We start from the raw sequence: 14,682 nt of genomic DNA, 5'->3' as shown, positions 1-14,682 counted from the left end.
ATCCAGTAGAATAGATTACGTTAGGGTAGGATGGAATAGAGTAGAATTGAACACAGTAGAAGAGAAGGGAAAGAATACAATAGAATAGAGTAGAAAAGGGTAGAGCAGAGCAGAATGGTGTAGAGTAGAGTAGAGTAGAACAGAGTCCTTTGTGCTGATTTCCTTTCTCCAACAGTTTCCTCAAGGTGCATGCCTTGCAAGTAGATGTTTAAGTTCTTACTTACTTGTCTGGAAATGCCTTGATTGCCCTCACATTTTGTCTGGGTTAGAATTCTACTTTAAATCAGAACTTGAAAGCATTACATTATAATCTTCTCCTAGCTAATTTGCTGCTGCAAAGGCTCTGGTCATGTTTTCTGTTTGTTTGTGTTGTTGAAGAACAAAATCCCACACTCTATTAGGAGTGAAAGAAAATGAGTTTCATTGAGGAATAGCAAGGCCATCACCAAATAGCAGCTCCCGCCTGAAGGGATTACTCCATGTTTGGCTGCTAAACCACCCTCCCCAGGAAAACTGTTAGCCCCTCAGACCCCCATCTGCTGAGATTAACCCAGTTGTGTCTGAAGAGCCTTTGTCTCAGTCGTCCACTAGGGTGATGTCTGAGTCACTGCCTGGGGCATCATCCCTTAAGGCAGATGTCTTACAAGACATTGCTGAATGTTCTCCAGACACATTCCCAACACCCATTGTTGCTTCTAGGCCTATAACTAGACTGAAGTCCCTGCTATCCTCAAAGGTAAAGCACAAAATCTGATCCAGGGGGAGGTACACTGCACTCCAAAAGAAAAAGAACTGCTTGACTTTTCTAATACATACAAACAAAAGCCTGGGGACTAGGTGTGGGAGTTGCTATTATGGGTGTGGGATAATGGTGCAAGGAACATAAAGTTGCATCAGCCTGAGTTCATTGATATGGGTCCACTAAGCACAGATCCTTCATCCAGTGTTTCAGCTAGAGAGCTTAGGAAAGGATTTAATAGTTTATGTGACTGATTCAGTGAAGCACAGATTAAGCGGTGGCCCACACTAAACCCAGCTGAAGTGCCAGACCCGCCTTGATTTCACAGTAGAAGAAGGTATCCAAAGGCTTAGGGAAACTGGCATGTTAGAGTGGATTTCTCGGCTTAGACCCACAGACCCACACATGGAATGCCCAGAGGACACACCTTTATACCGCAATGGTGAGGAATAAATTTGTGAGGGGAGCCCCAGCATCCTTGAAGACTGCTGTGATTGTTCTTTTATGGAAGTCAGATCTCACAATGGGAGATGCCCTAACTGAATTAAGATACCAAACTACAATGGGGCTGATTGGACCCCATGGTGTTAGGGGCCATGTGGGTGACTCAATGGACAAGAACAAGGTAGGTGTGGTTCACATAATGGACAGTGGAGTCAAAGCAGTAATGAGAGTAGCCTGACTCCTATGGACTCATGGCATTGGCTACTTAGTCATGGTGTCCCTAGGAGTGAAATAGATGGGAAGTCTATCGAGTAGTTACTTGATCTGTACAAGCGTAAGAATTACTGGATACTGCCTCTGAACTGACACTGAATCCAGGAGACCCTAGATGTCACTGTGGCCCACCGGTCAGAAAGCGGTTGTACGGAAGTCAGGTTCTTAATGGAGCCATAGCTCTGGTTCATTTCACAGTGGATTCAGTGGGTCCCTGAATCCATCACGTAGTGATTTCCCCAGTTCCTAAACACATAATTGGAATTGGAATACCCAACAACTTGCAGAACTACCTTTGTGGATTCCAGACAAGTGGAGTAAGGGCTATTATGGTAGGAAAAGCCAAGGGGAAACCATTAGAACTGCCTATCTAGGAAAATAGTAAACCAAAAGCAGTACCGCATTCCTGGAGGAATTATAGAGATAACTGCCACCATCAAAGACTTGAAGGATGCAGGGTGGTGATTCCCCCAGTTCAACTCATCTACTTGTGTTTTTGTTGTTATGTGCTATCCAGTGGATTCTGACTCACGGCGCCCCTTTGTACAGATGGAAACACTGCCGATCCTGCGCCATCCTCACAAAGGCTGCTATCTTTGAGACTAGTATTGCACTCAGTGTGTCAACCCATCTTCTTAAAGGTCTCTCTCTTTTCACCAACCCTTTACTTTACCACGCAAGATGTCCTTCTCGAGGGACCAGTGCCTCCTGATAACATGTCCAAAGTGCGTAAGAAAATCTCACCATCCTTCCTTCTAAGGAGCATTCTGGCTGTACTTCTTCCAAGACAGATTTGTTCGTTCTTGTGGCAGTCCATGGTATATTCAATATTCTTGGCCAAGACCTTAATTCGAAGGCATCAATTCCTCTCCAGTCTTCCTCATTCATTTTCCAGGTTTTGCATGCATATGAGACGATTGAAAATACCATGGCCTGGGTCAGGCGCACCTTAGTCCTTAAAGTGACATTTTTGGTTTTTAACACTTTAAAGATGGCTTTCGCAGTACATTTGCCCAATGCAATATGTCATTGATTTCTTCGCTGCTACTTCCATGGGCGTGGATTGTGGGTCCAAGTATAAAGACATCCTTGACAACTTCAATCTTCTCTCCATCGACCATGATGTTGCTTATTAATCCATATGTGAGGATTTTTTGTTTTCTTTGTGTTGTGGTATAATTCATAGTGAAGGCTGTGGTCATTGATTTTCTTCAGTGACTGCTTCACGTCCTCTTCACTTTCAGCAAGAGAAGTTGTGTCCTCTGCCTATTGCAGGTTGTTAATGAGTCTTCTTCCAATCCTGATACCCGCTTTCTTCTTCTTATAGTTTATCTTCTTGAATTATTTCCTCCATACAGATTGAATAAATATGGTGAAAGGATGCAACCTTAACATACACCTTTCTCAACTTAAAACCTCATAGTATCCCCTTGTTCTGTGCTAATGACTGCGTCTTGGTCTGAGCACAGGTTCCTCATGAGCACAATTAAGTGTTCTGGAATTCCCATTCTTCACAAGATTGTGCATAATTTGTTATGAACCACACAGTCAAATGCCTTTGCATAGTCAATAAAACACAGGTAAAAGACTTTTTGGCATTCTCTGCTTTCAGCCAAGATCCATCTGATATCAGCAACGATATCCCTCGTTCCACGCACTCTTCAGAACTGGGCTTGAATTTCTGGCAATTCCCTGTCACTATACTGCTGCAACTGCTTTTGAATGATCTTCAGCAAAATTTTACCTGTGTGTGATATTCATGATATTTTGGACAATTTCTACATTCTATTGGATCGCCTTTCTTTGGAATGGGCACAAGTGTGGATCTCTTCCAGTTGGTTGGCCAGGTAGCTGTCTTCCAAATTCCTTGGCATAGACAAGCGAGCTCTTCCCGTGCTGCATCCGTTCATTGACACATCTCAGCTGGTACTCTGTCAGTTCCTGGAGCCTTGTTTTTCACCGGTGCCTTCAGTGCAGCTTGGACTTCTTCCTTCGGTACCATAGGTTCTTGAGCCTAGCTACCTCCTGAAACGTTTGGATATTGGCTGTTTCTTTTTGAAACAGTGACTCTGTATGCCATCCATCTTCTTTCGATGCTTCCTGCATTGTTTAATATTTTTCCCATAGAATCCTTCAATATTGGAACTTGAGTTTTTCTTCAGTTCTTTCACCCTGAGAAATGCCGAACGTGTTCTTCTATTGCGCTTTTCTAACTCTTCGTCTTTGCAAGTTTCCTTATAATACTTTGTCGTCTCAAACCGCCCTTTGAAATCTTCTGTTCAGTTCTTTTATTTCATCATTTCTTCCTTTTGTTGTAGCTACTGTATGTTCAAGAGCAGGTTTCAGAGTCTCTCCTGCCAGAAATAATTCAGTTTTTTACCATTGAGTAGATGCTAAGTGTGTCTCTAAGTCTAAGGTGTGTCTCTTGTAGGCAGCATAGAGACGGATCTTGTTTTTCAATCCATCCTGCCACTGTCTGTCTCTGTATTGGTGCATTTAGTCCATTTACATGCAGGGTAATTATGGGTAGGTTTTTTTTTTTTTTTATGAATTTAGTGCTATCATTTTGATGTCTTTTTTTGTGTGTTGTTCATAGTTTCTTTTCCCACTTGATTTTATATGCTGAGTAGATTATCTTTCTATATTGTCCTTTCCTCATATTTGTTGTTGTTGATATTGTTTCTGCTGAGTCTGTATTTTTCCCTTGTATTTTATTTTGATGAGTAGGACAGTTTGTCTCCTTTGTGGCTACCGTATTATTTACCCCTATTTTTCTAAATTTAAGACTAACTTTTACTTCTTTGCATTGTTGTACCTTCCTCTTCATATGGAAGGTGTATGATTACATTTCTTAATCCCTCTTTATTATTTTAATGCTGTCTTCTTTTATATAATAACATTGCTGTTGCCCTGTTTTAGGCTTTTTTAAAATAATCTTGCTTTGTTTTTTTTGGGGGGGATTTCCCTGTCTGGGTTGACTTCTGGGTGCTCTGCCTAGTGTTCTAGTCTTCGGTTGATACCTGATATTATTGATTTTCTAACCAAAGAACTCCCTTTAGTGTTTCGTGTAGTTTTGGTTTGGTTTTTAGGAATTCCCTAAACTTGTGTTTATTTGGAAATGTCTTTATTTTACCTTCATATTTTAGAGACAGTTTTGCTGGATATATGATTGTTTGCAGGCAATTTTTTTCCTTCCATTTTTTAAATTTGTCATCCCATTGCCTTCTTGCCTGCATGGTTTCTGCCGAGTAGTCCGAGGTTATTCTTATTGGCTGTCTTTGTAGGTGACTTTTTGTTTATCCCTCACTGCTCTTATAATTCTCTCTTCATCTTTGGTTTTGGCAAGTTTGATTATAATATGTCTTGGTGACTTTCTTTTAACATCCACCTTACGTGGAGTTCGATGAGCATCTTGGATAGATATCCTGTCATCTTTCACAACATCTGGAAAGTTTTCTGCCAACAAATCTTCAACAATTTTCTCTATATTTTCTGTTGTCCCTCCCTGTTTTGGTACTCCAATCACTCGTAGCTTATTTCTCTTGATAGAGTCCCACATACATGATTCTTAAGGTTTCTTCATTTTTCTCAATTCTTTTATCTGATTTTTCTTCAAATATATTAGTGCCAAGTGATTTAACTTCGAGTTCAGAAATTTTAGCTTCTACTTGCTCAATTCTGCTCCTCTGACTTTCCACGGAGTTGTCTAAATCTGTAATTTTATTGTTAATCTTCTGAATTCCTTATTGTTGTGTGTCTATGGATTTTCCCAGCTTATAAAACTTTTCATAATGTTCCTGAATAATCTTTCTAATTTCTTCAGTTGCTTTATCTGTGTGTTCCTTGGCTCGTTCTGTGTATTACCTCATTTCCTTCCTGATGTCCTAAAGTGTTCTGTATATTAAACTTTTGTATTCTGCATCTGGTAATTCCAGGAATGCACTTTCATCTAGAAGATCCCTGGATTCTTTGTTCTGAGAGCCTGTTGAGGTGATCATGGTCTGTTTCTTTACCTGACTTGATATTGACTGTTGTCTCCGAGCCATCTATAAGTTATTGTCTTAGTTTATGCTTGCTTCCTGTGTCGTAGCTGCTTGCTTTGTTTTGTTTTGGTATACCGCTATGGGTTGCTTGAGTGAGCTAGCTTGATTGTTTTCAGCTTTGGAACTCTGGTGTCCTGTCTCCAGCTGGCTAGATGTGTTATCAGGTATATCAGTCTAGGAGTCCATTCAGTTTTCTTGTATGAATTCAGCTCAGGTTTCCAGGTAGCTGATCATCAAGTGTGTGGTACAGGCTCTGTCCTGCAGTCTTAGAGGGGCAGGGGTGATTGGCGTAGATACCGGTATCTGATTGCAGCAGAGGCTCAAGCTCTGAACGAGGCAGGGGACTAAGAACTGACCCCCAAGTGTCTCTGAGAAAAACGCATCTCTGTTCCCTAGAGCATGCTGGAGGGTGGGTCCTGCAGACGGACCATGGGCACCCAAAGTTTCAGGTTGTAAGGAGTGGGAGGTACCAGTTATCTTTGGACCCCTGTCGCGGGTGGCTGGGTGACCTGAGTGGAGCTACCAGTCCTCAGGTCCCTGATGTGGGTAGGTGAGGACCCTGTTTAATAGGCAAAGCAATGTCAAACATCAAACGCCCACCTCTCCACGGCACCGCTGAAATGCTTGGACTTTGCCAACAAGGGCCTATTCTCCCGAAATAGGCCCACACAGGTCCATGAAGAAGGGAAAGGTGCTCAAGGTCCACAGACGGTTTATGCCTGGACGGGAGTCGCTTCTGTCCTGAGATTCCCCAGTTAATGGAGCTAGCAAATTACCTCTTCCCCCCAGTTGCATTTTTTTTCCTTCCCCAAGGCCAGGAGGACGGCTCCAGGTGCTCACCAGGGTCTATCTCAGGCCTAGGGATTCAGCCGCTGTAGCTGGCGTGGGGGTGGGGGGGCTCAGTAAAATATCCGCAAGTACTTAGCTTTTGCGGAGAGTGCCCTTCTGTTCAGGTTCTGGAGGTGTGAGTGGGCTGTGTGGCTGCTGCTTCTCCCCGAGGAGACTGCGGCCAAACGCTAGGACCCACCCGCCGCTGCCACCTCTGCTGCTCCGGGAATGGTGCCTGAGGGCTCCCCACGATTCAGGGCCGGCAACTCCTCTCCGCTTCTGAAAGGTCCCTTCCTTCCCCTACCCCTCAGTTTGTTGTCTAAGCTTGCCTTTGATGCTCAAGGCTCCCAGCTTGTTACAAATATACTCTTTCACTTGTTTTTTCGGGTCTTTGTTGTAAAGAGGGCGCCAAGGATGTGTCTGTCGAGTCCGCCATCTTGGCTCCTCCTCCCATTAGTTTTTTTTTTTCATTGTATTTTGAATCTCTCGTAATAGAGACATAGACTTTTAAACCAAGAAAAGAAAAAAAAAATCCGCTGCCATAGGGTTATTATATTTTCTAGGTGAATTAACCCTTTTATTGTTTTTATTCTCCGTCTGTTTATGCTAATATACTTTTACTCTGAAACCTATGTTATTTGGTATGAGCAAAGCAAGTCGAACATTCTTTTGTTTGGTGTTTGCATATTATACCTTTTCCATCCATTTATGTATGTTTTTAATTTTATTTTGGTAAGTCTTATTGCCTGGGCCTGAAAGTCGGAGCTAAAGCCCAGGGCCCAGGGGCCTCGACTCAGAATCCAGAGAATGCGACCAATACCTGGAGTCTGGAGGGCAGGGCCATTGTGTGAATCCTCTCAGAGAACAGAGGATTATTTTCCAGCCTTGAGGGCTAATGGAATATATTCTATAGACTTTCTTTACTCCTGTCATCACTACTTTCCCTGCAATTTCTCCCATTTGTAATGGAAATATCTAGTTTGTGCCTGGTTTGCCATTGTACTTTGGAAGCAAACAAACTTGTATTCTAGATTTCACAGGTAAAGAAGAATTTGTGGATTTTGGACTTGGAGTTGATTTAGGGCTTTTGCTGTGATGTGATGTGATAGGGTGAATGTGTCTTACATGTAGCAAGGACATGAATTTTTGGAGACCATTGGGCAGAATGTCATGGATTGAATGTGTCCACCCAAAAGATGCGTCAACGTGGTTAGGCCATGATTCCCAGTATTTTGTGGTTATCCTCTACTTTGTGATTGTAATTTTATGGTAAAGAGGATTAGGGTGGGATTATAACACCCTTACTAAGGTCATATCCGTGATCCAGTGTAAAGGAAGTTTCTCTGGAGTTGGCCTGCACCACCTTTTATCCTTTTTTCTCTTTTTTACAAGAGATAAAAAGAAAGGGAAGCCAGCAGAGAATGGGGACCTCATGCCACCAAGAAAGAAGCACTGGGAGCAGAAACGGTGCTTTGGATCCGGGCTTCCTGTGCTAAGAAGCTCCCAGTCCATGGGAAGATTGAGGAGAAGGACCTTCCTCCAGAGCCGAGAGAGAGTCCAAGCTGCACTGAAGGCTCTGGCAAAAAACAAGGCTCCAGGAATGGACAGAATATCAACTGGGATGCTTCAACAAACAGATTCAGTGCTGGAAGTGCTCGCTTGTCTATGCCAAGAAATTTGGAAGACAGCTGCCTGGCCGACCATCTTTATGCCTATTCCCAAGAAAGGTGATCCAACAGAATGCAGAAATTATCGAACGGTATCATTAATATCACACCCAAGTACATTTTTGCTGAAGATCAGCTGTAGCAGTATATGCACAGAGAACTACCAGAAATTTAAGCTGGATTCAGAAGAGGACGTGAAACCACGGATATCATTGCTGATGTCAGATGGATCCTGGCTGAAAGCAGAGAATACCGGAAAGATGTTTACCTCTGTTTTATTGACTATGCAAAGGCATTCGACTGTGTGGGTGATAAAAAATTATGGATAACTTTGCGAAGATGCGAAATTCTGGCACAGTCGATTGTGCTCATGAAGAACTTGTACACACAGCAACTGGCAGTCATTCGAACAGAACAAAGGGATGCTGTGTGGTTTAAAGTCAGTAAAGGTGTGCGTCAGGGTTGTATCCTTTCGACTGACCTGTTCAATATGTATGCTGAGCAAATAATCTGAGAATCTGGGGTATATGAACAAACACGGGGCATCAGTATTAGAGAAAGATTCACTAACAACCTGTGTTATGCCGATGATACAACCTTGCTTGCTGAAAGTGAAGAGTACTTGAAGCACTTACTGATGAAGACCAAAGACCACAGCCTTCAGTATGGATTGATCACACCTCAACATACAACAAAAATCCTCACAAATGGACCAATAAGCAACATCATGATAAAAAAAAAAAAAAAGATTGAAATTGTCAAGGATTTCGCTTCACATGGATTCACAATCAACACCCATGGAAGTAGCAGTCAAGAAATCAAATGTCGGATTGCACTGGGCAAATCTGATGCAAAAAAAAAAAAAAAACTTAGAACACTCTTTAAGTGTTGAAAAGCAAAGACGTTGCCTTGAAGACTATGGTGTGTGTGACCCAAGCCATTGTGTTTCAATCTTCTCATATGCATGTGAAAGCTGGACAATTAATAAGGAAGATCAAAGAAGAATTGATACTTTTCAATTATGCTTTTGGCAAACAGTATCGAATAAACCATGGACTGCCAAAAGGACAAAGAAATCTGTCTTGGAAGAAGTACAACCAGAATGCGTCTTGGAGGCTAAGATGGCAAGACTAAGTCTCATTTACTTTGGACATGTTATCAGGAGGGATCAGTCCCTGGAAAAGGACATCATGCTTGCTAAAGTAGAGGATTAGCAAGAAAGAAGACCCTCAATGAGATGGATTGTCAGAGTGGCTGCAACAATGGGCCCAAGCATAACAGTGGTTGTGAGGATGGTATAGGACCAGGCAGTGTTTTCTTTTGTTGTTCGTAGGGTCACTATGAGTTGGAACTGACTGACTCACGGGCACCTAACAACAACAGCAACAATGACAAAAGATATTGAGCATACTTTCATGTGGTTATTGGACATTTGTATATTTTTCTTGGGAGCAATGTCTATTCAAGTTCTTTACCCATGTTTTATTTGAGTCATCTAGTGTTGTTACAACAGAAATACCACACGTGGATGGCTTTTACAAAGAGTAATTTATTCTCTCACAGTCTAGGAGACTAGAAGTCTGAATTCAGGGCGTCAGCTCCTAGGAAAGTCTTTCTCTCTCTGTTGGCTCTGGGAGAAGGTCCTTGTCATCAGTCTTCCCCAGATCTAGCAGCTTCTCAGTGCAGGGGCCCCTGGTTCAAAGCAAATGCTCCTGGCTCTTCTGCTTGGTGGTAATGAAGTCCTCCAGTCTCTCTGCTCCCTTCTCCCTGTTATATATCAAAACAGATTCACTCAAAATACAATCTAATCTTGTAGGTTGAGTCCTACCTCATTAACATAACTACCTCTAACCCTTCCACATTAACATCATTGGAAAAAAAAAAAAAAAAACCTTGCCCTTGAGTAGATTTCAACTCATAGCAACCCTATAGGAGAGAGTAGAACTGCCCCATATGGATTCCGAGGAGCACCTAGTGGATTAGAACTGCCAACCTTTTTGTTAGCAGTCGCAACTCTTAACCACTACACCACCAGGGTTTCCAATGAACATCGTAGAGGTCAGATTTACAACACATATGAAGATCACAAGGCTGATAAAATGGTGGACAATCACACAATACCGGTAACCACGGCCTAACCAAGTTGACACACATTTTGGGGGGACACAATTGAACCCATAACATGTTGTTCATCTCTTTTTTTTTTTTTTTTTTTGGTGATTTGTAGGAGTTCTTTATATATTTTAGATATGAATCCCCTATCAGATATTTGGTTTGCATTTTTTTTTCTTCAATTCTGTAGGTTATCTCTTCACTTTCTTGATAAAATCCTTCGACGTACAAAAAAACAAAAAACTTCACTTGATGAAGTCCAGTTTATTTTTTGTTGTTGATGCTCACGCTTTTGGCTTCGTATCAGAGAATTCATTGTCAAAAAAAGGTTTTGAAGTTTTAACTCTGTTTTCTTCTAAGAGTTTTATTTCTTTTGGGAGAAATGTCTCTTTAAATTCTGTAATCATTTTGAGTTAATTTTCATATATGGTGTGAGGTAGGGGTCCAGCTTCATTCTTTGGCATATGGGATCCTGTTGTCCCAGCACCGTTTATTGAAGAGGCTATTCATTCCCCTTTGAATGGACTTAGCACCCTTGTCAGAAATCAACTGGCTATAGGTGTATGGGTTTATTTCTGAACTCTGAATTCTATTCCACTGGTCTTTGTGCCTATCCTATACCAGCAGACTGACTTTTTAATTTAAGACAGTTCTTCTTAAAATGTACAGACTTCTTACAAAAATAGTGGACCCCAGGAACTCCAGACCCAGGAGCCCTGGACCTGTTCCTAAATTGAAGTTTCAATCTCTGATTGCGTCCGGGAAACTCTACTTGTTGTAATTGGAAAGACATAGATTTATTTTGTCGAGCCTTTGTTTTCAGCTCAGTTTCTGTTCTAAGGTTTTGGCTAATTGTAGGCTACGGTGGTGTATAGGGAAGTTTTCGCATTCTCTAAATTTAACTGATGTCATTTAACTAAGTCAGCTAACTAAAACCATTTTTGTAAAGGACTACACCCTGAGTTAGCTGTAATCCTTCTGCAAAAATGGTGTTAAAAGTTACCCTGTTTTCCTCTTCTTCTAGGTTCAACCCTGAATTCTCCATAAAAAGTCTGGTCAAGCGATGTCTGTAGTGATAAACATTCTCACCCTGTTCCTGCTTGCAAGCTTGAACTTTAGCCCAAACAATCTTATAGGAAAAAATCTTTGTAAAACATTTGGTTAATTTTGTTGTAAGAGGTATAGTCTGAGTTACCAAATCAGTACCTGAGACGTTTGGTTGGATGGACAATGATTTCTCAGGTTCTTTCCGGTTAGCTTCTTCCTACCACCTTTGAGCACCCCCAGGTCCTAGCAACATGTGTAACAAGTTATATAGATCACCTGGACCAGACTCATAAGTTTCTGCCAGAATTTTAAATTCTTCCTTAAATTTCTGAGGATCTTCACACAGGCTGGGGAACTCTAAGAATGGTGTGAAGTTTGGCCTTAGACCAGGAGGCACCAGTAACCTCAGGCTGTCCACCTCCAGTTTTGGGGTATTTCACCTTAAAAGGCATCTCAGCTATGGGGCTGGTTTCAACTGGAGGTTTGGTCCTTTCCTCTTGAACCCCTTCCTCTTTTCCATGATAAGGAAGTTCTGCTGAGGCAGTGTCTTTGCGATTCCTTAATCAGTTCTGCTTGTCTAGATACAACATCTTATAATGAAGGAAATTTGCTGTCATTTTGCCATTTGAAAGCTTCCAAAAAACAATTAAAATAGGCCCTCCGTTGGGTCCGGTTAATCTGGGAGCTTTTATTGGTTTTATTCTCTTGGAAAACTTGGTGGCCTAGTGGTTCAGTGCTCCTGCTGCTAACCGAAAGGTCAGCAGTTCGAATCCGCCAGGTGTTCTTTGGAAGCTATGGGGAAGTTCTACTCTATCCTATGCGGTCGCTATGAGTCTGACTCGAGGACACTAGGTTTGGGTCTTTTTTTTTTTTTTTTTAATTTGCTGCACAGAAAAGTTAACTTAGTGAGTTCAGAACTGCCATAACATAGGCATTGATCAGTACTATTTTCCTTGATAAGTGCAGGCCGTCTTTGAGGGTACTGAACTGAATTGGCGCCATAATTCCTGACCGTATATCAAACGGGAGTCCCAGAAGGGAATGCTTTATGGTCTTTAGAAGCGCTGTTCCCTATCTTAGGAAGCACTACCAAGTGGCAACCAGGTGATCTAAGCCAAAATGGAGCCTTAGAAAAACAAAAGGAAAAAAGGTTCCTGCGAAGAATGATAATTTTCGTCCACTAGATGGCAGACTCGTCAAGCTCCAAAGTGTTCAAACTGTGACTGGAATCCGGAAACAAAAGACAGAAAGTTCAAAGGACACACTTAAAATGTAACACTTTCAGGGTTTACCAAAAGCGCATGAGGAGCTTTGCCCTGCGCTCTTCCAGATCCGAAACCCCAAAACGCCACAGCAAACAGCTGTTCAAAGGATAATCAGCCAAGAGAAAAGAAAGAAAGATGATCAGGACCACACTTCACAAGATGAAGCCACTAGGTGGCAGTCTGGGAACGCAATTGGAAACCCAACGTTGTAACAGGCTCCCGAGGACAGTAAAGGTGGAACGCGAAGTTCCAACAAGCTTACAGGCTGATTCCACCGTGAAGGAGAAAAAGAAAAACCGGGAGCAGAGAAACGACTTCGGTTAATCTCCGCAAAAGCTGCACCGAAATAGTTCGGGGCTAGATTCTCAACAGAGCCACGGGGAAATGCACAGTTTGCTTTTCGGGAGCACTTACCCCCAGACAGCCAGAAGGGTCCGAAAAAGCTGCAGCGAGGGGCACACAAAGGGGCCCTTGGTGCCGGAATCCCGTGTTTCAGGTCTTCGGGTCTCCGGGGGAAGGGTAACTCCAAAAACCCTGCCGATTAACTACGCCAAAATGTTGGAGAGAAAAGACTTCCCAGCTCCCTTAAGGTAAAATCGAAAGAGATTTATTGCAGCGGAGACGTGGCAGTGGGAGATCGCAAAGTCTCAGGCTGACGTTCCGGAATCTCACGGGAAGAAGGCAAATCAGGAGTAATCAGAGTGCTGAAGGGGGAGAATAAAATTACAGTTTTTCTTGTTGGTTCACAGTGACGAAGGTCAATCAAAGACGCGACAAGTAAAGCACAATCGTTGTCATTATTGCTTACGTGAGCCGATTGACTGGCTACAAGACACAATTGAAAGACAGGAGGTCAAGGGGGTTTCACCTTGGTTACAAAGCAGCCACAGGACGGATATTCTCAAGACTGGTTGGTTAACAATCACGTTGCTCAGAATGTTAGCTCTCCAGATGAGAATGGAAACAAGGAGTTTCCATGATCTCTCACTTTGCTGGGCATGTCAGAAACCTGAGGAGGCTGATACCAAAAGTTTGCCTTAAGTCTTCACATTCTTTAGCTTGATCCGCAAAGCAACTCATTTCCTTCATGGTGATGGGTTGATTCCTAGGGAAGGAAGGTAGAACCTGGGGGAAAGCTTACCTGGAGCTGCTAGACAGCCAACGCCAAACCTAAGGTGAAAGACTACATTGAGCGCTTAGAGTTACTTTAGTCTCTTTACAGACAGATCAGATGCCTGTTTTTATTTTCTATGCCTAAACAGTCTTTTTTTTTTTTTTTTTTCTCATCAGTCCTTTGTGCTGATTTCCTTTCTCCAACAGTTTCCTCAAGGTGCATGCCTTGCAAGTAGATGTTTAAGTTCTTACTTACTTGTCTGGAAATGCCTTGATTGCCCTCACATTTTGTCTGGGTTAGAATTCTACTTTAAATCAGAACTTGAAAGCATTACATTATAATCTTCTCCTAGCTAATTTGCTGCTGCAAAGGCTCTGGTCATGTTTTCTGTTTGTTTGTGTTGTTGAAGAACAAAATCCCACACTCTATTAGGAGTGAAAGAAAATGAGTTTCATTGAGGAATAGCAAGGCCATCACCAAATAGCAGCTCCCGCCTGAAGGGATTACTCCATGTTTGGCTGCTAAACCACCCTCCCCAGGAAAACTGTTAGCCCCTCAGACCCCCATCTGCTGAGATTAACCCAGTTGTGTCTGAAGAGCCTTTGTCTCAGTCGTCCACTAGGGTGATGTCTGAGTCACTGCCTGGGGCATCATCCCTTAAGGCAGATGTCTTACAAGACATTGCTGAATGTTCTCCAGACACATTCCCAACACCCATTGTTGCTTCTAGGCCTATAACTAGACTGAAGTCCCTGCTATCCTCAAAGGTAAAGCACAAAATGTGATCCAGGGGGAGGTACACTACACTCCAAAAGAAAAAGAACTGCTTGACTTTTCTAATACATACAAACAAAAGCCTGGAGACTACGTGTGGGAATTGCTATTATGGGTGTGGGATAATGGTGCAAGGAACATAAAGTTGCCTCAGCCTGAGTTCATTGATATGGGTCCACTAAGCACAGATCCTTCATCCAGTGTTTCAGCTAGAGAGCTTAGGAAAGGATTTAATAGTTTATGTGACTGATTCAGTGAAGCACAGATTAAGCGGTGGCCCACACTAAACCCAGCTGAAGTGCCAGACCCGCCTTGATTTCACAGTAGAAGAAGGTATCCAAAGGCTTAGGGAAACTGGCATGTTAGAGTGGATTTC

The 14,682-nt window shown here is 42.4% G+C and overlaps 2 long non-coding RNA genes across 2 annotated transcripts in view; both read right to left on the bottom strand.

Moving 5' to 3' along the window:
• LOC135229465 (uncharacterized) overlaps positions 1 to 14,682 on the bottom strand; it is a 641,317-nt gene that overhangs the window by 274,817 nt on the left and 351,818 nt on the right. The gene's annotated exons all lie outside the window — the stretch shown is intronic.
• Positions 9,524 to 13,697, bottom strand: LOC135229474 (uncharacterized). Its single transcript, XR_010320171.1, has 2 exons — positions 12,833 to 13,697; positions 9,524 to 9,761 (listed from the first exon to the last, which is right to left on the bottom strand). It is a non-coding gene; the product is annotated as an uncharacterized LOC135229474 (long non-coding RNA).

This window comes from Loxodonta africana, unplaced genomic scaffold, assembly GCF_030014295.1.
Source record: "Loxodonta africana isolate mLoxAfr1 unplaced genomic scaffold, mLoxAfr1.hap2 scaffold_31, whole genome shotgun sequence".
Lineage (NCBI taxonomy): Eukaryota > Metazoa > Chordata > Mammalia > Proboscidea > Elephantidae > Loxodonta > Loxodonta africana.
The sequence above is the reverse complement of the archived record's forward strand: the minus strand, read 5'-3'. Positions and strand labels throughout refer to the sequence as shown.